We start from the raw sequence: 25,780 nt of genomic DNA on the forward strand, positions 1-25,780 counted from the left end.
ACTTCCCAGCATGTTATGGGACCCGAAAGTTCACGGGTCCCTATCCCGAGCCAGATCAATCAGTCCATATCACCCCATCCTATATCTCCAAGATCCATTTTAATATTGTCCACCCACCTACGTCTTTGTCTTCCTACTGGTCCCTTTCCTTCTGGTTTTCCCACCAATATCCTATATGCAATCTTCTTCTCCCTATTCGTGCTACATGTCCTGCACATCCCATCCTCCTTGAGTTGATCATTCTAATTATACTTGGAGAAGAGTACAAGTTATGAAGCTCCTCATTATGCAGTTTTCTCCAACCTCCTGGCACTTCATCTCTCTTCAGTCCAAATATTGTCAACACCCTGTTCTCAAATAACCTCAGTCTATGTTCCTCCCTTAATGTTAGAGACCAAGTTTCACGCCCACTAAAAACCAGGGGCAAAATTATAGTTTCATACATGTTTTTGGACAGCAGACGAGAAGACAAAAGATTCTGGACTGAATGGTAGCAAGCGTTACTCGAACCCGTTCTCTCTTAATTTCCGCCTGAATCAGGTTCTGACTTGTTACTCTCTCCCTCTCTCGCTATGGCTCTACAGCCATTTGTTGGGCCGTGGCCGCTTTTTCAGTTTCTTAATCCTATGCACTGTCGCTAGGACTCCTGGGACAGGGGATCAGCCCGTCTCAAGGCCGGTATCTACAAAGACCAACACAGACATATAATAAACGTACATATACCACGTACACATACATGCCTTGAGTGGGATTCGAACCCACGATCCCAACTTTGAAGCGAGGGAAGAAAATTCATGTCTTAGACCCCGTGGCAGCTGTGATCGGTTCCTGATTTGTTACTATCGTTCCAAATATTTGAACTGTGCCACATTTTCAAACGATCTGTTAACTACATATTTATATCTTGATGTTGCCCTGCATTTTGGTGACGAGACAGCAACATATATTTAGTTTTCTCTGTGTTTACTTCTAGGCCAACCTCCTTACCAGCGTCAGTTAAGTTTCTGTTAAGTTTGCAGGAACAGGAATGAAAAGTCGAATGATGCGTTTTGCTCAGCAGAACGACAAAACTAAACACTGTATATAATTCTATTTCTGTCTTAAAACAGAAAACACGAAGCCTAATTAGGATAAATCTTCAGATGTGATTTAAATCGCATTTTCTACCAACAGGTTTATTTATATTCTATTACCCTTTCGCTCTCAGCTTGGTTGCAATTAAGATGCAAGGCCCCTCAACGGAATAATTGGTTCTCTATAGCAAGCTTCTGGAGAGGACATTATTATCTTGTACTTACTTGTTACGTTCAAACAAACGGAATAATAACAACAGAATTTATATATTCTAGTTGTGCGTGTAAAGCGAGATTTATAACAGGCATGCAAAAGGAATTTGCGAGGAAGAATTGCATGAACAAAGAGAAAAACACGAGTTGACGTATGGATACATCACTGGTTGTACGGCTCTTCTTAAATTATTCTCTTGGAAGGTGGCATGAAACGATGTTTTAAGTATGTAAATCTCCCCTATATTAAAACACGCTAAAATCTGAATAATATAAAATGTTATGGTTTTTTGACAGATGAAGTGGGGGGACGCGGTAGCGTGGTTGGTTAAGGCACTATGCTACAAGCCGGAAGGTCTCGGGATCGAATCCCGATAAGGGGATTTTTTTTCATTTTACCTAATCCTTCTAGCCACACTATGGCCCTGGGTTCGACTCATCCTCTTAACAGAAATGAGTACCAGGAATATTCTTGGGGGTTAAAGGGCTGACAACCTTACCGCCATCTGTGAGCCGATTGTCTAGAAAATGTGGGAACCTCAACATCTCATAACTCTATGGGTCTCTACGTCCTGTTACAGGGATACCTTTTCTTTTTTCTTTACTTTTATTTGCAGATGAAGTACACAGAAACTGAAGGGATATCTATGGTGTGAATATACTTATATTAAGAGAAGTTCAAATATTTATTGAAATAAATCTAACTAATGGATTGGGCTTAGAATTTTCTTCAAGAAATGTGTTAAAGGCTGTACATTCTCCTTCATACACTGTTGTAAAGTTGTTACAAATTCTTTCGTATTTCGTAAAAACATATTAAACCACTTACTTAATGTAAAGAAAATGATAAATAAAGTGAAACATTTTGTGACTGACTTAAATTATTACTTTTTCAACAAATCGCATTTGCATTTGTAGTAAAAGAAAATCCTGATGAAAATCTGGGGGGAGGGGAAATCGGCATTAATTACGAGTGTACTGCATTATTTCACATGAAGATATTTTCTATAATACAATCAGTGATCTTCAAAAATTTACAAAGTTTACAAAGAAACAGCGTAACAGCTCGTCAGCATGCAGGCATAGAGAAACAAAGCAATTGCTGTGTAAGATTTGAAGTTTTCACGGCGGTGACTATGAAAAATTCTGTTTTTTGGGATGTGGCGCCGTGTATATCTTGTGCAGCCACCTGCTCACGCTGGCTTTCTACCACGAAGATGGAGGCGATATATACCTCCGAAATGTCTGTTCATACAAGATATATACGGCGCCACATCCAAGAAGAAGACATTCTTCAAACAGCTGTTGTTGAACTGTCTCACGTTCGTCTCTCCAGAAGGTGCAACTGACGAGGATACTCTTGGAATGTTTTCAAAACACATGAAAAAGAATACAGTAAAACTTGGTTATAGCAACATCGCTTTCTGCGACACCTNACACATGAAAAAGAATATTTATATAGGTCAAGAACATAGCCAAGGGAAGCTGATACTTGATTCTGTCACATATCACGTTTCGAGAAACCGTATGTGTGAGAGGTCAAAACTAACTGATAAACCGACCGGGGTTAACAGAGGACATTATTAACCGGCTCACCGACTTACGTAGCAGAGGAAACCACTAATCTATAGTAACCGACATAGGTAACAGACAACACCTCTAACCGTCCAATCTACATAGGTAACAGACAACACCTCTAACCGCCCAATCTACATAGGTAACGGACAACAACTCTAACCGTCCAGTCTACATAGGTAACAGACAACACTTCTAACCGTCCAGTCTACATAGGTAAGAGACAACACCTCTAACCGTCCAATCTACATAGGTAACAGACAACACCTCTAACCGTCCAATCTACATAGGTAACAGACAAAACCTTGAACCGTCCAATCTACATAGGTAACAGACAACAACTCTAACCGTCCAGTCTACATAGGTAACAGACAAAACCTCTAACCGTCCAGTCTACAGAGGTAACAGACAACACTTCTAACCGTCCAGTCTACATAGGTAACAGACAACACCTCGAACCGTCCAATCTACATAGGTAACAGACAACACTTCTAACCGTCCAGTCTACATAGGTAACAGATAACACCTCTAACCGTGCAACCGGCATATGTAACAGACAACACTAACCGACGAACAGACATAGGTAACAGACAACAGCACTAACCGACAGACATAGGTAACAGACTACTCCTCTAACTGAGCAACAGACATAGGTAACAGAAAACAACACTAAATGACAAACAGATATCTACCACACAATACCACTAATCGATCAACTGACTTAAATGACACAGAATATCACTAATCGGCCAATCGATGCAGGTAACAGGAGCACCACTAACCGACCAACGCATCGAGCAATCGATAGACATATGTGTATGTCGTTCTTCACAAGGAAACAGTCGCTCAGTTGATAAAACAAATCCCTCTCTTGGATTTGAAAGGCTCATTTCCGTGTTCAGAAGCGCCAACCACTGATAGCCATTCTGTGCCAGATGGATCCAGTACAAGAGAAGTGATCGCAAAACGCCTCACTCCAGAAGTTATTGGAAGGAGGCTCATTCAGATAGAAGAGAAAGTAAAGTGGCTCCTCTAGCGAGAAGCAGCTTTTAAGCGCATCCTGTGACTATCACGTCTAGGGTAATGGGACCATTGCTAGATTCCATAGGGCGTGTATCTCACTAGACAACTCCTTAATGACTGCAGTTAAGGATACACAATGGAGTCCACTTTAAACCCATTATGAAACTATTATTAAGAAACAAATAACTCGCCGATCACAGTCAAAGCATAGATATTTGTCTGCGTTTATTCTGTGTTTGTGTAGGTAGCGGCCTAGCAACGGTCTGATCCCCCGTCCAGGGAGTCCTACCATCTAAGATTTTTTTTAATGCTAATGGGGTGGGACCAAGTCCCTTGTACTGCGGTCACTTCTGGCCTGTTGTACCAGCCCCAGACGATAGGTGAGGGTGATTATGGAGCAATTGGTGGAATGAAGATTGGCAGGGGAAACCGAAGTACTCGGAGAAAACCTGCCTCAGCGCCACTTTGTCCACCACAAATCCCACTTGATCAGACCCAGGATCCAAAGCCGGGCCGCAGCGACTAACCGCTTGAGCTATGGCGCGGCCTGTCTAAGATTAAGAAACTGAAATTAATCGAAGTATTTCACGAATGTTCTGTGCTCCAAGTGGGAACAAAAGGAATAAATAAATATATGAAAGAAATATCTAGCTGATTACAGAGTTTAATATTCCAAGTACTGATACCGGAATTTTCTAATGGATCCGATCCTGAGTTATTTTAATCCAATTAACGTTCTCACTGTTTCTTTCACGTTTTCAAACTTACCGTTATAATTTAAGGCTGGGACTTTATGAAAGCGAAAGAGAAGCCTAATATCCATAGCGCACGTTGACGTGGGCTGTATTGCTCCAGTTTTTACTCGTATCTCCATTTTCTTAATCATTAATTTCACCCGTTTCCCAGCAACGTCTCCTAACAACCAGTACAATCGGACTCTTTCAGTTGTAGTTAATGAATTATTTCTTAAGGCTATATATTCGTTAATATCGAGAAGAGCAATGGAATAAAGAACAGAAGGGAAGGAGAGAAACTGCTGTGAAACGAATCTGGGGAAGCCCCTCAAAGCACGTGACCAAACTCGTCCTCTATTACGGCGCTGCAGTGGAGAGCAATAAATGAAGCAGATATTTAAGCTCTGAACATGTAACACAGTATAGAATTTTAAGTGGTCATGCAACGGTACAGTTGTGTGGGAATGCGGTCTACAGTCTACAAAAAGAATGGATGTACATCATTCATTGCAGCCTTATCACAATGCCACGCTAATGACTTCAGCACGAAGGAAGAACCGTGACGTGAATGTCCAACACGTTCTTCTGATGCTGCTTAGCTCCGAGCGGGTGTTCCACAATTCGGTTCACTTAAATATATTTATATACTGTGTTGAAGGGACGGGACCGTCTCTGTGGTCTAGAGGTCAGGGTTTCGGGTTCGCTACCCGATTTTCTGAGAAGTAATGGATCTGGAACGGGGTCCACTCAGCCTCGTGAGGATAACTAAGGAGAAATTTCAAGGAAATGGCGGCTCCGGTCTAGAAAACCGAAATTAACGGCCGTGGGGATCCGTTGCGCTGACCACATGACACCCTCTATCCCCAGCATTAGCAGAATTATAGTTTTGTACATTCTACTTTTTACGTTTTTAGACACCAAACTAAGGACACAAGCTTCTGGACTGATTGGTAGCAAGCAAAAAATAGTCTCTAACACCTCAATAGATGGGGGAAGCATTATAGATACCGCCAAGCTAGTGGAGGCCGAACTCGCTGGCTCGGTCGGGACTGATGGTACGCACCAATATCGGTAGGATATAGAGACTGGTAAAATATCATAGAGGGAAGCACAATGAACCAATACTGGTCTAAGTGCATGAGGAAACCCACCCTCTCCAATAACTAACCAACTAACTAATCTCCTCTTAATTTCCCCCTGAATAAAGTTTTGATTTATTAATTTCTTTCCCAAATATCAGCACATGATAAAATAAAATCTAAAATAGCAACAGCCTTTTTCAAATTCATCTCACATTTGAGCACTCCCGTATCCTACCTCGGCCACAGGTTAATGAGCCATGAACGTACATTACATCGTCTGCTATATGATATCGGAATTTTGGGTAGCAAACCATATACGCCCCTTTAATCCACAGTAATTCAAAATTCATGATCATGTTATCATACACCACACATGCTTTTATGCCAAAGTAATACAGTGCATCTTTAAACAACATTAATAAATAAATAGTGAGATATACAATACACAGGAAGGACATAAAGGAAACAGGAGAGGCTCACTGAGGAGACAGGAGCAGAAAGGTTATCAATTTCCCTCCCTCTCACTAAGTTCCCTCCTTACTTTGATGTCTTCCGCTGGAATAAAGCCTGCACAGACGGATCTGAGGGGAATCGATACATGCATTTACGTCCATCTTCATGTTCGCAGTGAAGAGATGTATCAGAAGTTTTGAATTGAAGATAGAAGTAGACAAGCCATCGTGCAGTATCTGTTTAAAATTTCCGTCAAAAAAAGTTAAGAGGTTACACATGAGAGTCTTTGTAGCTTAGTGAAGTGTAAGGAAGACATGGATAAAGAACTGCGAATTTTACATACGTTTTTGTATTCCCTACACCGAACAACAGATAAATTGACTGACCATTTAAACATTCAAGTCAAAATCAAAATCAAAGTCAAAGTCACACTGCGACGGACGATCAGTCAGTCTGTCTGTCTTGGTGTCGAGCCCCGGCTGGGGCCCTTGTCCAAATGTTTCTCTTAGATGAAAGTTACTGTCCTGTACATGTGGGGCGCCCTATCTGACGAGAGGTCGCGTCTGTCATTTGTCAGTCTCGATAGTATCAGTCCATTGTCACTATGTATACTAATTTACAATTGAGTCTTAATGTCTTTTTTCCCCTTGGCACTACAGCCCCAGTGGGCCTAGGCCTACCTCCATGAACTTCTCCGTTCACTTCGGTTTTTATAGATCTTACACATTCGGTAGGACTCCTTGGGCGGGTGATCAGCCCGTCGCAAGGCCTCTACCTGTACAGAAACACAGAAAAACGCACACACACAAACTAAACATCCATGCCCTGAGTGGTATTCGAACCCATGATCCCGGTTTCCAAGCGAGCGAAGACATTACATGCCTTAGACCGCTCGGCTACCGTGACCGGCCGTCTTAATATCAGATATGTATAATTATACAAGGCCTCTGTCAGTCTAGGCTCAGTACAGCAAACTATGCCCTATTTCTAGTAGTATTCGCTACCATGGCAGTCACTTGAACGGTCGTACGCCTGACCGCCTCCAAGTTTAAGCGTTACTTTTATAACTGCCACACGGCCCGAATATAGATCACCGCTTCCAATGGTTTTCAGTATTGACTTTCATGCAAGAGTTGTTTCGGAAATATTGTTTTAGCAGGTTGCTACATAGCAAAGACTCATTCGCTGCTAGTAGCTGTAACGCAAACTAGTCAATTTTAATATTCGTTGCCGCGGAAACATGATTACAGAGCCGTTGTTCAGCAATGGACGTCTGATCCGGGTCGAGAATTCCGGCTTTGAGCCGTCATTTCACAATATAGTAACCATTGGGCTTTAAACACTAGATTGACTCAGTGGAAGTTAATCAGCTAGTCGAGACATTTTTACAGTTCATGCATCTGCACCAAATTTTCACAAAATCACCACCGGAACATATCGCGGGATCTAAAATTAGGTTAATTTACCTTGATTTTATGGCCTTTTAATTTTAATGTCATCATTATGGGACGGATTAAGGGGATTAGTGGGATGAAAAAATATATTTTTTTTATTGCTAGTGGGGTGGGCTAAGTCCTTCTACTGCGGCCACTTCTGGCCTATTGTACCAGCCCCAGATGATAGGTGAGGGTGATCGTGGAGCAATTGGTGAAATGAAGATTGGCAGGGGAAACAGAAGTACTCGGAGAAAACCTACCCCAGCGCCACTTTTTCCACCACAAATCCCACTTGACCAGACCCGGGATCGAACCCGGATCGCCGCGGTGGGAAGCCAGCGATTAACCGCTTGTGCTATGGCGCGGCCTAAAATAATATTTGGTAAAATCTGGAGGCAGTTGTTCCGCGTGGGTCGTAGACGACGCTATGAAACGGAAGTCTCGTCAAACTGGCACGTTACTTTCTAGAACTGCGGACGAGAAAGAAAGCCTTCAGATATGGTCTACAATATAACTGGGAATTTACTAATAAACTGTCTCGGACAGCTAACAAGTTGTGACCCTCCTTGCTTGTCAGTTAGGCTTAGTGCTTACAACTTTCCTCTGTACAAGGAAGAATCTAACAACATTAAACAGACAAATTCTCAGTATTCAGAAGTGATGTTCGTATCCACCATGACGGTGTTCCAGCGTTGCAAGAAGGATCTTACGTAAGGTAGGGGCTTGGAGGTCGTTACTTACGGAGATAACGTAATGCAAATTGCGTGTAATACAATACAAGGGGCTGGGTGTCTAAGAAGGGCGGTTATGAACACGGACACTTTCTTTTTCAATTTACTGCGGGGAAAAGTAACAAACGACACAGATTAGGACCTCGCTATTCACTAAAGAAGAAATCCAGTGAAGCTGTTAATATGACTAACAAAATACTATCTCCCTGGTAGTATAACACGAACACGTAACACCATGAATATTTCCCGCTGAAGGAAAGGATCCATCGAATATATTGTCACGTATTTTGAGGTGTCACTATAAACGGGGTACTGACTGGATGATTGAATTCACACCACTCGGAACTACAAGTAATTGAAGCACCACCGCTAATATTCACAATTCACCATAGTACCCGCTAAGCTTTTTCTAGCCTGCTGTGTCTTCACCAGTCGTTTCCTAACAACGGCTTCTAACTGTGGAGATTATTCAGGTTCCCGCACTGAGGTCCTTCCTTCGCTGACTCTCGTTCAGAACTGTCTGCCATCTATTCCTTCAACTGAATTGGATCGCCATCTATTCTCAGTTATTCTTGCAGAGCTCAATTGCACATAACACATATTATATTCAAGTCAAAGTCATATTGCAACAGACGATCAGTCAGTCGGTCAGTCTTGGTATCGAGCACCCTCCTGGGGCTCATGACCAGATATTTATTACTCCTCGACAGTTACGGTCTTGTTTATGTAGGGCGCCCTCTTTGACGAGAGGATGGGTCTGTCTTTTGTATATACTGCTGGCCCTTGCCAGCGAAGTCTTTCTTGGGCCCTAGTCCCTTGGGACTACAACATATTGTAATGCCCCAACTGTCTTCCTATAACTTCTTTGCAGGGACAGAACAGAAAACACCGCGTTCAACAATAACCCCATTGTTGTAGACGTATGTTTCCAGATCCGTTGCTTAGAAACGTATTACATAACTTCGTTGTTCTATTATTGCATGCGCGTCCATTTCCGCGGGAATGTGTTTACCAAGCATTTACCTAGCAACAGATGTGTCCTCTGCCCCCACTCTTCTGGTGTCATATTATAATATATTATGATTCGTCCATGATATATATACAGTGTCCGTCTTGCAGTGCATCCAGATAAGATGAATATCTTAACAAGATTTTTGTTATAAAAAATTATTATAACTGACGAATATTTTAAAATATTTTTTAAATAATTTTACATTGACGTAATGGCATGCAATGCAATAGATTAGTGTAAATGGAGCACCTGATGATGGCACTGTGGTGTCGAAACATATTCTGAAGTGAGAGTTAAAGTAGATGCACTGCAAGACGGACACTGTATATATATCATGGACGAAAGTCCATGGACGTTAAAATACAACAATACTATGATTCGTCACGAAAGCTATCACTTACCCTGAAGAAACCTTTATTATTGACACCATGCACTGTAGAATGAAGGATTTTATTCTTATTTCGAAATTGAAATTCGTGAAACGTTCGAAAGAAATCATCTATCTGTATTTTAAATCACCTTGCAGAAACTGAAATTAAATATTTGAGAAAAAGAGGAAATTTCTATTCTAGAAATTCACGCCTTGGGATTCATTAATGATCCTTCAGAACTTACATCTTCAGTTAAGGAAACATCAGAATCCGCTAGTTCTAGCAAATGTAAATATATGGACCCCCCTCTACAAGTCATGGTATTGATTGGAGATGAGGACAAAACCTGCTGATACACGCTTGACTTCAGCACTGGGTAAGGGCTCTCAAATTCCGAAAGAGGTGACATGTGCACATGAGGGATGGCTTTCAAGTGAGTCAGACTTCGGGACCCAGTCAGCCGTAGTGAACAGACCGAAGAGGTTGTTACGATGAAATAACCTGCACCAATATAAGCAGGCCATCATTATCTGAGTCGAGTTCTTCTCAGTGAGTAACACTGAGCACACAGACGGACAGACTAACCTCGCTTGTCGTTTACACATTCTGATATTCAATGTAATTTTAGGAAAAGGGTTAGGAAAATGATAAATAAGGCCAAGTGAATGTGTGGGGGGAAATATCCAAAAATGTAGTGAAGTGAAGTGAAGTGAATTATGGTGAGGATGTGAAGGGTACGTAAGTGTAGTGAAGTGGAATGATGAAATGTGAGTGCATCAGTTCATGACATTACGCATTTCATTTTATTAATATTCGCTCATGGAGCTGAACCCTTCTTGAAAAGCCGCCAATAGTACAGCTACTGCATAATTTTCCAGCAATTTATGGAACCCGAAAGTTTATTACCGTGTTCACAAGAGCCTTCCACTGGTCCCTATCCTGAGCTAAATCAATCCAATCCATACCAACCCATCCTATCACTCTAAGATCCATTCTAATATTGTCCACCCATCTACGCCTTGGTCTTCCCAGTGGTCTCTTTCCTTCTGGCTTTCCCACCAATATCCTATACGTATTCCTCGTCTCCCCCATTCGTGCTACATGATACACACATCTCAGCCTCCTTGACTTGATCATTCTAATTATACTTGGAGAAGAGTACAAGTTATAAAGCTCCTCATTATGCAGTTTTTACCAACTTCCTGTGACTTCATCTCTCTTCGGTCCAAATATTCTCTTCAACGCCCTGTTCTCAAATACCCTCAGTCTATGTTCCTCCCTTAATGTCAGAGACCAAGTTTCACGCCCATACAGAACCACAGGCAAAATTATAGTTTTGTATATTCTAATTTTTATGTCTTTAGGCAGCAGTCAGCAAATTAGGGGCTAACATTTTACATTAGCCACTATCCATTCTGACCTACTGACAGTTTCATTTAATTACACAGAAATGAAAAAAAATTGTAATTATCCCTCTATTGTTTTGTCTTTAACTTACTATTCTTTCTTTTCACAACACACCCCATCATCAATTTTGTGATTGATCCAGTGTCGTTAAATAGCCGACCACATAGTGAGGGAACACATAGAAAGTAAGACGGAAGGTTCAATTAATCTACTTCCGTCTAAGTTGGTCCTGACAATGATTGATTCGTCTGCTCCACGTTGCATGTCCTGACTGCAAGGTTTGCGGAATCGAGCAACGGACATGTGAAAGAGGCGCGTTATCATGTATGGAAATAAAAGAGATTAGAGTATTTAACTGATGCGAAAGTTAATACTGGGGTGTTCTGTCTTATGGCATTGTGTATTTATCGCAAGTTGTTCAGGAACACTGGTGATTACATATGAGGCTACACGGTGTCTTCACCGAGATCATCACAATTTTCTGATACTGATACAGACTGAGCGAGAAGGTGTTGACTCAAATGGCAGGGAAACAAGCGTAAATCCAATATTACTTTCCCCTACCCAATTTCATTACAAAGAATTGGTGTAAATTTATAAAATTCTAAGGACTGTTTAAAAATTGTTAGCACATTTAAGAGCAAGTGATTGAGTAATATATAAACATTTACAATACTGCAAATTTCAATAATTATTATTAAAACTGTTAATATCATTGTCACGTGTATGAGTGATATATAAGACGGAGTTTGGATTGGTTTATTGGATTTATTGTGCCTTATTTATTCACAAAATTCGGGACTACGGGTAATAAAATGTCATCGCTATTCTACATAATATCCAGCTCAACGTACACGCACTAGTGTTCTCGGACTTCACTAGCCGTATCCTGGCAACGGATTTCCACACAGTAGTTATATCAGTCTCACTGTAACTTCAAATCACACATGAAGTCTTATTTTAACTGCCTGATTCCTTTCTTGTCATTGTTCTGCACATGCCAATTCCGAAAACTCGATTCAATTCAATTCATATGCTCCCAAGCTCATATCCTGGCAGGATGGCGTCTCGAAGCTCGATTCTCTACTTTATGATGCTCAAATGAATTCTTCTTTATAACCATTTTGCACGAACTTCATGGAAAACACCGCCCCTATTGTCCCTTATTATTTTAGGCGTGTTTAGAGCACCACTGCTTAGCAACGGTCGCGGCACGGACTATATAGACAACATCCTCTGTATTCTTGAGGAGTATTTACAGCGGGCACGTGTTTACAGAGTCGTTGCCTAGCAACGGGTACACACATCACAATATTTTAGCTGAATCCATTACACTAAAACGTTAGAAACCGTGACTAGGCCAATGGAAATATATTCGGTCCTGTATAAATCACACTGCTATCACGTGGTCACATAAGAAAACAGGTAATGACCTCAGTCATATTGGAAGAACCCCGAGTTCCCAGCCGCTCAGAACGTGTTCTCCTCTGAATCAGACAGGCGTGCAGAGAAGAGAATCACACAGATCTGCACTCGTAGGGAGAAAGAAGTTCCGTGTTCTGAATGTACACGTGATTATTGATTTTGATATCGGGTATATTGATTAGCTGATCTCCAGAACTTGCCAATTTCGATGATTACACCAATCGATCCTCAGCCTAATATGTGCTAGCACTAAGGCACGAGTTTCAACGGAGAATAATTTCCATTTTTAACTTTTTCTTTCGCCTTTATTTTTCTTTTACGTACTCCTTTCAGCACTTTATGTCTAACCCACCTTCTTTCATTAATATAGTCGATTAATATGTATTTCTGTCCTTCTTATGGCATAATTTAGTAACAGATTTTCAACGAGAAATTTACTGCGGAGTCGAAACAACATAACAGTACTCACGGCTGGATAACATGATAACATGTGGAGCCGGGATAGCTCAGTCGGTATAGTGACTGGCTACGGACTGTATGACAGAGGGGTCGGAGTTCGAGTCTCAGTAGGGTCAAGAGTTTTCTTTTCTCAACGCCGTCCAGACCCAGCCTCCTATCCAATGGGTACCGGGGGCTCTCTTTCCGAGGCATGAAGCTGACCACTCATCCCCAAGTAGTCACGAGGTAAAAAAAGTGGATCTATACATCCACTCCCCCTCACGCCTTCGTGGCGTAGTGATTAATTAGTTAAGCACACGGATAATTTAACATTTTGTAATAATGTCGACTAACCTCTAACAAAAATGAGTACCAAGAATATTCTTGGGGGTAAAGGGCTGCATGCAAGTAAGGCTGACAACCTCACCGCCATCTGTGAGTCAAGTGTCTAGAAAATGTGAGAGCCTTAACGTCTCACAATCCTGTAGGCCTCCACGGTTTGATACAGGAATAGCTTAACCCTTTTATTCTTAACGGGAAATTAACAATCCGAAGTTGAATCAGAGTGAGAAATTGTGGCTTTGGGTTCGGGACTAAAACGTAATGAAGTAAGTACAGAGACACAAGCAAACAGCCATTTCGTACGAAATTAATCGAACTCTACAACGTAACATTTTGGCGTTCGCCTGCAGCGGCACGTTTAGAGCAATCGCAGTACACAGGTGTCGGAGAAGTTGCCGCATAAGGACGGCGCTCTATACGCGACTTCAGAGCAACCAGACCAGGTGAAATGCGGATTCAATTCGAAAAATGCCTTCTCACGAAGAGACTCCACACTACAGACGCCACATCTTATTCATCATACCACTTAGTTTTCGTGTTATTATCTATTTTATAATTTAAAGAAACGTAAAAGAATTATTTCTATTCGTGAGCTTTCTAATTCCGCTCATATGTTAGGGATGAAGATGAGGTCATGCCTTAGCACAAGCGGTTGTCGCTGGCTTCCCACCGCGGCGGCCCAGGTTAGAGCCCGGGCCTGGTCAATTGGGATATGTGGTGCACAAAATGGCGCTGGAGCAGATTTTCTTCGAGTACTTCGGTTTCCCCTGCCAGTCTTCTTTCCACCAAATTCTCCATCATCATAATCGCCCGGTGCAGGTACAATAGGCCAATCAGTGACCGACGTGCCGAATGGACCCAGCTGGACTCCACCCCACATTATGCGAATTTAATTAAATTAATTAGAGATGAACATATTCAATACTGACATGTATGTAGTTTCGAAATTCCCTCAAGGTAAATTCTGATTGGCAGTTTAAATTATGTCGGTCACGGTAGCCGAGCGGTCTAAGGCATGTGCTGTCTTCGCTCGCTCGGAAGCCGGGATCGTGGGTTCGGATCTGATTCCTGTGAGGTAAAAACTGAATTCTTATATATTATTCTAATACACTGCCGGTCACAGTAGCCGAGCGGTCTAAGGCATGTACTGTCTTCGCTCGCTCGGAAGCCGGAATCGTGGGTTCGAATCCCACAGAAGGCATGGATGTTTGGTATGTGTATACGTTTATTCTGCGCTTGTGTTGTCCTTTCTTTAGGCAGAGACATTGCGACGAGCTGTTCACCCGTCCAGGGAGTCCTACCGTCTGTAAAAATGATCAATGAAACCGAGAAATCAGCCCTGTGCTCCGAAGTGGGAGCAAGAAGAAGCAAACAGAAAGCTTAAATTAGGACATGCACGAGCCGTCACCTCCATCTCTTCACACACACACACACATTTAATAATCGCATGTAAGCACTTGTAACGTAGCAGACGCGGCTGGTCGTCAGAGGATAACGCAATGAATAAGCAGCTGTAGACGTGTGCGAGCGCGTTTAGGGCAAGTGGAAGTCATGCGCAACACTAACACTAATCCTGAGATCTGATCTTGTTTGAGCCGGTGTTTAAATCATACGTATAACTTCGATTCCTTTCATTGGAATTTTGGGTATATAATTTATGTCACTGCTTACACTTTACGATTAAAAATCCTTGTTTAAAATTAAGCTAATATTAAAGTGTATGTAAATTCTTATTACGTATAAGTAGTCTTGGTTTAGGTTCACGCAGTAGTGCAGTTCGTTGAGGCAATATGCCACATGCCGCAAGATCGCGGGTTCGATTCCCGACGACGTCATTTGATTTTCATCAGACGTAATCCTTCCAGCCGCACTATGGCCCTGGTGTCGACTAAGCCTCTAACAGAAATGAGTACCAGAAATCTTCATTAGGGTAAAGGGCGACCAGCGCGTAAGGCTGACAACCTCACCGTCATTTGTGAGCCGATTTTGTAGAAAATGTGGGAGTCTCGACGTCTAACAATCCTATAGGCCTCTAAGGCCTGTTATAGAGATAACTTTACCTTTTTACTTTTTAGTTTTAAACGTATAATCTGAAATGCAAGGAAAATATTTTTCAGTGCTGAGCACTGGCTGTAATATTCGAATTAGTTTTCTGCCCTGACCGGAACATTAAAATGTATCACCCTGTCCTATACAGGTCTGATGAACGGGAAATGTAGGGATGGGTTTCAAATTCCGTTCGTCAATTAACGTTGTATGCGTTGTGAATTCGGTGTGGCACTGAAACAAGGGATGGATACTAAATGAAGGGACGGAACGGACCATCCATCACATGGAGTGGGGATTTAATGCGCCACACACACACACACACACACACACACGCACTAAGTACAGCTACCGACATGCAGACTTTTTCCCCCCACCACAGTTTCCGTTTCTAAACGCCTGCGTTTTCACCCTGAATCTGTTTCTACCGGGAGCTGGGTCGAGGTGCTGAGAGTCAGAAGGCTGATTGATGAGTCTTGCAGGACAGGAGATGGGGTTAGAGCTCGCTAGCTGGGAGTGTAAGATACTGATAAGCCAATGCAGTGTGCATTGTACAAGAAGAAAGTCAGTGTGCATGGGACTCAGTGGATTTGATATCACTCTGTGAAGCGCCCATATACACACACGCACAGATACACAGGCAACATAAACAAGTAACGTACCAGTGTACCACAAAGTAATTAAGATTCATAGACCAAGCGTAGAGTTACATGTAGAGCATACAAAACAAAGTACGATATCATGGAAAAATCGTGTCACGAGATAGCCAGTATGCTGACACCTCACTTAATGGTGAAACCATATACTTTAGTCCCCGTATTTATTTCCAGAGTAGTGGACAAAATTTGTGGGACATGTAGCACGAATGGGGAGAAAGGAATGCATGTAGGATACTGGTGCGAAAGTCAAAAAGAAAAAGACCACTAGGAAGAGCAAGAAGTAGGTGGATGGATAAGAGTAAAACGGATCGTAAAGAAGTAGGATGAAGTTGGTATGGACTGGATTGATCTGTCTAAGGATAGGGACCAGCGGAGGGTGAACCTTGGGTTCCATAAAATTCTGGAAAGTTCTTGAATAGCTGCACAACTGACGGTTTCGCAAGAAAGCAAGAAATTTGGAAGAATTTCATTGCAAACAAACTCTATAAAATTGTTTGTAAAGAGTTATCAGCGATTTCGTCAGCCTCTCGCAGTGTTACAGTAAATTTAAACGAATCTTGTCGCAATTAAAGTACTTACACGTGTATTTAAAGCGCTGTAATTTGCAGGATTATATCAGGGTACAATAATAGTTTCAAACATATGCAGAACATAGATGTTAAATTGAGTAATGATACTTGATCAATATAATTAGCATGGAATTGCTAGTCAGAATGGCCGCGCGGCGTAAGACACGCAGTATCTTCGTCCTCTCAAACACTGGGATCGTTGTTTCAAATCCAATTCGAGGTATGGATATCTATCTTCGTTACTTCTGTGTTTATGTTGTCCTGTGCTGTTATCAGCCTTAAAACAGGGCTGATCACCTGTCCATGAAGTCGTACAAAATATATGATCCATAGATCCAGATTAATTTTATATATATGTGTTTAATTCCGATTAATTATGATGTAAAACACGACAAAGGGTCTAATACGAAAGATAAAAAAGGATTGGTACATAACTTATTTTCGCCTCTGTCTCTTTTACAATAAGATTAAGGATATGTGCAATTTGTAACCGTCCCTTAGGAGAAATATTAATATTACCATATGAATAAACTAGAAGTAAACAAAACTCCGTGGCCTGTAGTCCGCAAGCGAACTATACTGACCGAGCGACCGCCGCTTGTCGGCGAAATTAGTGCCAACTTTAGCGGATAGAGGGTGTCACGTGGTCAGCACAACGAATCCCGACTGCCGTAAATCTCGGTTTTCTAGACCGGAGCCGCTGTTTCCTTGAAATAGCTTCTCAATTATCCTCATGAGGTTGAGTGGACCCCGTTCCAGACCCACTACTTCTCAGAAAATCTGGTAGCACCGGGAATAGAACTCGGGACCTCTGGATCTGTAGCCAGGAACTCTGACCACTAGACCACAGAAGCGGTCATATTACCATATGAATAACAGGATGTAATTGGTTTCAGTTTTGGAGTTCCAATCCTAAAAGCGCTATAGGACGCTTTGCTTCTTCATGTGGATGTGGAGTTTCTACCCGGAGAGCTAAATAAGTCACAGTATTCTCTTCTTACACATAATATAATGGTTACCCTATTTTTCTCATCACGAACATTTTGCCAAGGCAAGAGTCGAGCTGATTCGAATCCATTCTTCACAGAGAATTCTGTCACGCTGTCTACTAAATTCAGTCGAGTTGTGGTGTTCGAAATTTTTCTTCCTTTTTTTTTTTTTTTTTAAAGCTTTCATTTTCTGGCTTAATTTCGAAAAATTTCTTAGTCTTCTCTGNATAGTAATAGCACGCGAATATGGACGTATTGCCAGTGGAATACAGAAAAGTCTCGAAGAGTTTCACTGTACCCACGGTGACAGAGCCACTCTTCACATTCAAATGAGTTACATGAAGAATAAAAATAACTGTACATAAGTTTTTAAATGGATTCTCTCTGGGCGCATTGTGCTGATTCTCTGAATCTGAAATATTCGTAATATAATTCCAATGTCTGTAACCGTTGCCTGGTATCATGACGTCAGGACGTTGTTCACTGACTACAATTAAAATTACATATCAAGAATTTAATACATTTCCGATATCAAATGCATATATCCTTCCAAGAAGCCTGGCCTTTCTTGGGAAGCCGCCAGTCGCTCAGCTACTCAAGATTCCCCATTATTTATGGAAATTCATATGTGCCTCCACTGGTCCCTTTCCTGAGCCAGATAAATCCAATACTTCCTACCTCAGCCTATTTCTCTTAAATCTGTTTTAATATTGTAGCATGTAGACCCGTTTCTAGGCAACGACCGCGAGATAAGCAAATATACATAGCTGTTGACAGAGTAACGGCTACGCAAATGTGTTTTGACGGAAACGATTGAACTACAACAATAAGCGGTGTTTTCTACACGGTCCGTGTCAATAGGTTATAAGAATATCAGCCGTGTGGCGGCGGGGTTGAATACCTCCACCGTGACCCTGCGAGTCGTAAGAGGCGAAGAAAAGGGAAGTCTCAAATTTGAGACAGTAATAAATGGTCTCGAGTACCAAGGCACTCGGACCCGAGAAAGACTGCGCTGGCATGGACCAGCAGCATATGCAAAAGACATACTCGTCCTCTCGTCAGAGAGGGCGCCCACAAAAAACAAGACCTTAACTGTCAAACAGAAATAAATATTTGCTCATGAGCCCTAGATAGTGCTCGACACCAGGACTTACTGACTGACTGACTGACTGACTGACTGACTGACCGTCAGTCACAATGTGACACTGACTTGACTTTTTAAGGGGTTATAAACTGACCAGAGTTAGAAATGAGTCACCTCTCATCAGAGAGAATGTTACATTAGGACTATTATCGCAAGAATTCAGTTGGGAAAAAAAATCTCTGGTCGTGGGCCTCAAGGAGCGTGGCGCCAAGACGAACTAATTGGCGGTAAACCGCCAGTCGTAAAGTAACTATAACTTTAGCAATGAGCCAGTTGTGGGATATTCTTCAGCCGGTAAGGGGGTAAGCAGAGGACACTGTTAGGATCCGTTTCTAGGAAACGACTAGTAAAGACAGAAGACTTTATGTGTGCTGCATTTAGAGTGATCTATACAGTGTTTAAATCAGTGAGGCTATTAAAGTTACATGTAGTTACGAGTTATAAGTGGTCAATAAATCAAGTCGCCGATCCAAACCCCGTCTACAGTCATTCATACATGTGACAATATTATCCTCCAACGACGTCTAGGTCTTACAAGTTCTCTCTTTCCTCCTGGTTTTTCCACCCGAGCCATATATGCATTCTAATTCACCATACGCGTACCGATCCCAACGGTCCTGACTTGAACATTCTAATTACATTTCAGTTGAATGATTTTGTCACAGCGGCAGCAAGATTCGAAATTATAATTCTGAATATTTACGAAACGTAAATATTAAGATTTAATCAAGCGAATATACATCGGAACTCCCCCCCAAAAAAAATCACCTGATAATAGCCCATATGAGGCCGAAACACATCGTAAACCTAGAGACATTTCAGAAATTTTGATAATTACTTTTAATGTACAAAATATACTTTTAGTGTCCTATTGACATTTTAATGATTTTAACAACATAAAGTACGAAAATACATTTTTAGTGAGTGACGTAATCTTCATGTATTTTATATTGTTGCATTATTGACGTGTACTTTAGTAATAAGGATAAAGTAAACTTAATCGTAATTTTCAAATAAAATTGCAGGATTGGCCGATTGGCCACGAAGGGAGCAGGTGTGAAGATTCTGCTTCCGAAACATTTTAGAAACCACAAACTTTAAATTTGATGGATGCCAGCTGTGAAAACTCAGTTAATTTAAAATTCCGGACACGTCTGGCTTGGTCAGATTGTGACAGCAAGTGTCCAAATTGTGCTATTCTCGCACGCTGGAGACACACTAAATTATTTTCCAACTTTCCCCTTAACACACGAGATCAATACTTTGGCTGTGACGTAAATAGCGAACAGTAGAAGTGCAGATTTCAGGTGAAATAGCTTGCGACCAATCGGATTGGGTGTGTTCCTTGCAGTGTCTGATCCAAAACGAACTTTTGTTGTTTCCAAAACTTGTAATCTCTTCCTCCTAAAAGAAGAAAGTAAAGGTTTTTAAAAAGGCTCTGCAGACTTTAAGAGAAAATAGAGATCTAGGAACACTGACGGTTATTCCACGGAAACGGCAAAAGAAAATGATCCTGTTCGAAAGAATCAGTTTCTTCGAAGGAAGAAGAAAGCCTCGTTGGCTCAGTCAATAATGATAACAAGAGTATCCATTTTTCACGCCAATAAAATAAATATAAGAGACAGTGTTTTTCTAATCAAATATAATTAATAACTGAGGAAATGAATTGTTATAATGCTGGAATTAAATGAATATAAATCAGTGAATAAAGCGGTTAAAAGTTATTATTAAAGCAAAGAATCCCATCATAAAATTTCGGTTCATTTAACAACACTCCATTAATGTTTATATAGCGTTTCATGGTGCAATTACGTTGGTAAATGAAGGAATCAGCCGGTCACGGTAGCCCAGTCGTCTAAGGCATGAACTGTCTTTGCTCGCTCGGAAGCCGGTATCTTGAGTTCGAATCCCACACAAGGCATGGAGGTTTGGTATGTGTTTATTCTGTGTTTGTGTTGTCCTGTGTTTAGGTAGAGGCCTTGTGACGAGCTGATCACTCGTTCAAGGAGTTCTACCGTCTGTAAAATTGTCACGAAACAGAAAAATCAGAGGCCAGGGTCCAATGGTCTGTAGAGCCAGCGTAAAAAAATGAAGAAATGCCCAATGAAGTAATAAGGAAAATTCCAACATTTTTTCTGGATAAATTAAAGGCAATCGCTGAGTGGAGGAATCAGTGTTGTAAGTCAATTGTCCGGAATGTATAGCATCGAATAATGAATTGGATTAGACAGGAAAATGGTCGTGAATTAGAGGTATGTAGGATTTGAGATGCCTATCATAGTGGCCGCTGACCACCTCTTGTCGGCTATCCGCGACTGCTTATTCAATATATTCGCAGCTTCCCTCCATCATTATTATTATTATTATTATTATTATTATTATTATTATTGGAGGGGGTGGGTTTCCCCATGCACCGCGACCAGTTGTTGATCTATTGTACGTCCCCCTTTGATATTCTACCAGTCTCCATACCCTACCGGTACTGGTGCGTGCTATCAGCCTCGTTGAGCCAACGAGGTCTGTCCAATGCCTCCTCTGGGTTTGAACCCGCGTACCTTGAGTCATGAGGTGGAACGTTACCCTTATACTACGGAGGCCGCTAGCTTACCTCCATATATTATGAACAATATTATTTATTTTTTTAATTGCTAGTGGGGTGAGACTAAGTCCCTTACACTGCTGCCACTACTGGCCTATTGTGCCAGCCCCAGATGACAGACGATGATGAATGTGGGGCAATTGGTAGAGTGAAGATTGGCAGGGAAAACCGAAGTGCTCGGAGAAAACCTGTCCGTTTGACACTTTGGTCCACCACAAATCCCACATAACCTGACTCAGGCAGCTGCGATGGGATGTCAGCGACTAACTGCCTAAGCTATTACGTGGCCATTATGAGCCACAACAAAATTTAGTAGCATCTACCTATAGGCTTAATTACATGAAGACCTGAAAGACTGTACTTCACACTGTAGCACTCAGAACTCCAAAGTGGATTCTGGTGTTTATTAAGCTTACATACGCCTGGTTCGTAAACTGCGTTTCATCGAAACAAAAAATGCATTACATAAAATAAGCAGAATTCTTGTTTCAGCCTCACATTAAAGCCCAATATTGAATTACAACAAAATTTGTGAAAAGGTTTATGGGGCACATGGGGAGTCCACTTATACCGATATGTAAAGCAAGTTTTCAATTTCTCCAATATGGCTAAAAATCAAAATGCCAACTAACATTATATAAAAACTTATACTATCGAATTTCGCAAAGAATTAAACAACGTTTCATGATATATATGATAAAATATATTTATGGCATGTAATGTATATTTTCTGTGATTAGTCAAAATTACCTGCTAAAATTGTGAGACGATCTTTCATACAGAATTTCACGCGATTTATGAAACACGCGGAAGAATACATTAATGATGACGCGCATACAGGTTTTGCTACCTGGCAATACATCCGGCCGTCGAAATAATCAAATAATCTTATACCTCACACAATTTTACCATAAACTGATTAACTTTTAACAATATATGTGAAACAGCTAACTTATGATCTCGTATAAAGCAGGCTTTGTCATGTGTTAGTATGACTGGATATCTGCTTCGTTCAACAACTTTTGGTTTAACTCCCAAGTCTCGAATTAATGGAAACCTGTCCGAGGGTTTAGACATGAACCCTAGATCACAGACAGACTGAGAAACAGACACGAAGTCCATATAAGACTTTCCATCTCTTTACTTTGTAAAAAGCACCTAATAAGTACATTAACCTTTCTTCCTGACGACAAAGACCAGTGAGAACTACTTCTAACTGCGGAGGTGAGGCAAGAACTAGTTCTTACTGAGAAGACCAGTAAATGCTCGGTCTTAAAACTTCGATTTTGGTCTACACCAGTTTACTTACTTACTTACTTACGGAGCTGGTCGCGCCATAGCCCAAGCGATTAGTGGCTGGCTTCCCACCGCGTAGCCCCGGGTTCGATCCCGGGTATGGTCAAGTGGGATTTGTGGTGGACAAAGTGGCGCTGGGGCGGGTTTCCTCCGAGTGTTTCGGTTTCCGCTGCCAATCTTCATTCCACCAAATTCTCCATCATCATAATCACCCGGGGCAGGTACAATAGGCCAATCATTGGCGGCCATGCCGAGTGGACCCAGTTCGTCTTCACCCCACACTAAGCGAATTTTACTTATGGAGCTGAGCCCTTCTTGAGGAGAAGCCAAATCTGCAGCCACTAAAGAATTTCCCAGCATTTTATGGAACCCGAAGGTTCATTACCGTGTTCATAAGAGCCCTCCATTGGTCACTATCCTGAGCCAGATCAATCCAATCCATATCATTGCATGCTATCTCTCTAAGATCCATTTTAATATTGACCTATGCATTGGTTGGTCTCCTTCCTTCTGGCTTTCCCACCGATATCCTTTATGCATTCCTCTTCTCCCGCATTCGTGCTACATGCCCTGCCCACATCATCCTCCTTGGCTTGAACATTTTAATTATATTTGGAGAAGAGTACAAGTTATGAAGCTCCTCATTATGCAGTTTCCTATACAACAGCAAAAATAACTTGAAGTTCTGCTTGGGGACTTATGATCATTCGTAGTAAGCTAATGGATTTCGTGTTTCACTGTCAACAGATATAGTTTCTCTATAAACATTTAGGGTCTGGTCACAAGGCTGAAACTGATCTCCAGCACTTGACAAGTTTTAAAAGCATAAGCATTAAGTCTGAAGCAATCAAGGAACAAAATGCAGAGACGGTACGTGATTTCAGATCAATGCACTACAAAGCAATCGAATAATAAACCAACACGCATGATTATGCAACTGCAAGAGTAGGAATATGATAATAAATATATTTCAAGCAATATCAGGCTCTAAGAGGATATGAAAGAATGTATGTTTAAATATTAAACCAGTTGTAAACGTTAATCTATTCATGAATGTTCCGCAAATCATTATAACTTCACGGGTTCTCTTCAAGATCCTCTGCATTATAATATCGTGTAGCATCGTTTCAGTGACACATTCACTCCGTGGCCTGTAGTCCGCAAGCGAACTCTACCGACCGAGCGACTGCGGCTTGTCGGAGAAGTTAGTGACAAATTTAGTGAACAGAGGGTGTCACGTAGTCAGCGCAACGGGTCAACAAGGACGTTAATTTCGGTTTTCTAGACCGGAGCCGCTACTCTTCCTTGAAATAGCTCTTCAATTATCCTCACGTGGCTGAGTGGACCCCGTTCCAGACTGACTACTTCTCAGAAAATCTGGTAGCCCCGGGAATCGAACCCGGACCTCTGGATATGTAGCCAGGCACTCTGAACACTAGACCACAGGGGCAGTCTTCAGTGATACATACTACCATCATATTGGCACGTGACAGAGTGTGTGTGTTGGTAGTTAGATTTACTGAACACTTAGGGTCCTTTCGCACCGAATGAGTCCAGTCCAGTCACGTCAACGCCAGTCCAGTTCAGTCACGTCAACGCCAGTCCAGTCCAGTCATTAGGTTTCATACTGAATACGTCTTTGTCAGTCAGTGATCATTCTTTCTCCTGGCCAGATGGACGTGGAAATGATTGCGTTTATTATACTTAGAAGATTGCAGAGGAGGAGGGAAAGAAGGCGAAAGAAAATGTTTTGGATTCATCCTATTAACATGAAGAGAGATGCATTTGGTACTTTCAAACATCTGTTTCCAGATTTATTAAATGATCCAAGGAAATTTTATAACTACTTTCGAATGAGTAGTGAAAGATTCTATGAGCTAGAAAATATGTTGCATGACTACATAGTGAAACAAAATACAAACTACAGAGCTTCTATATCACCACAGGAACGATTAGCTGTTTATCTCAGGTGAGAATAAAGTTAATACTTGCTTATTTGTTACTCTTTATTGAGAAAAGAAGTATAAAGGCATGGCTCAAAGCTGATAATTTTGAAATTCACATGTTTGAGACAATGGCTGATTAACTACCTGCTGATCTGTCTGGATGGAGAACTCAGAATAGGCCCCAGGTGATGATGATGACCGAGAATATTGATCATATCTTGACTGAACAGAAGATGGATTGGAGGGAAACTGAACAGGGGACGCAGATGTTAATTTATGTCTCAATAATTGTATTACCTCCCCTCTGAACTCTAGATTTTCAAGGGGCCCCAGTTTCTTAATACTAGGAAGTAGACTCTTTAGAAACATGAAATCTGGATCATCATCATCTTGACGTCTAGTGGTCACCTTCTCCAGCATGTTCAGGTACATCTTATCGATGTAATCTTGTCCAGATGCTCCAGGTTTCTTCCGTTTTCTATTCTCTGAGGAAGTATCTTTCGTATTTTGTGACTCAAAATTTTCAGTAGCATTAATTTTAGAAACATTCTGGCTCTCTTCTTCTCCAGCCTCATGACTTTCTTCTTCAGTATTTTGCTGCGACTCTTCTTCCATACTTCCGCTTTCTGTGTTGGGAACGTTTCCCGTTGTTTTCTTGTGGCTGAGACTAACATCCAAAAATGAGAGCAAGGTGAAGAAGGGCCAAGTTATTTTTGAACTATCTGCGGCGGAACCAGATGGTATTGTACTCAGCTTCCTTCTTTCTCGCATATAATTACTTCTCAAATTCTGCCATTTAAATCTGGCCTCCTTATCTGAAAAGACAATACAAATAAAATATGACCCCAATGGAATGATATTTCTTTTTTCTTCTTAGGTATTTGGCCACAGGAGAAACATTTACGTCACTAAGCTACGCTTTTCGTATTGGAATAAGCACCATCCATTATATAATCACAGAAATGAATTCAGCAGTATGGAGAATTCTACAGCCGTTATGTATGCCTGTTCCTACAACACAAAGATGGAACGAAAGTGCAGAATCGTTTAATGAAGTGTGCAAAATGCCTAACTGTATTGGCAGTGTAGACGGTAAACATTGTGCAATAAAATGCCCACCCCATGCAGGTTCACAATATTATAATTACAAACATTTCCATTCTATTATTTTGATGGCAGTTGCTGATGCTCATAGTAATTTTATCATGATAGATGTT

General features: G+C 41.3%; 1 protein-coding gene across 7 annotated transcripts in view; it reads right to left on the reverse strand.

The window, feature by feature from the left end:
• Positions 1 to 25,780, reverse strand: part of LOC111863230 (Down syndrome cell adhesion molecule-like protein Dscam2) — a 407,724-nt gene that overhangs the window by 299,181 nt on the left and 82,763 nt on the right. The window lies entirely within an intron of this gene.

The sequence above is a fragment of the Cryptotermes secundus genome, unplaced genomic scaffold (assembly GCF_002891405.2).
Source record: "Cryptotermes secundus unplaced genomic scaffold, Csec_1.0 scaffold688, whole genome shotgun sequence".
In the NCBI taxonomy this organism is placed as follows: Eukaryota; Metazoa; Arthropoda; class Insecta; order Blattodea; family Kalotermitidae; genus Cryptotermes; species Cryptotermes secundus.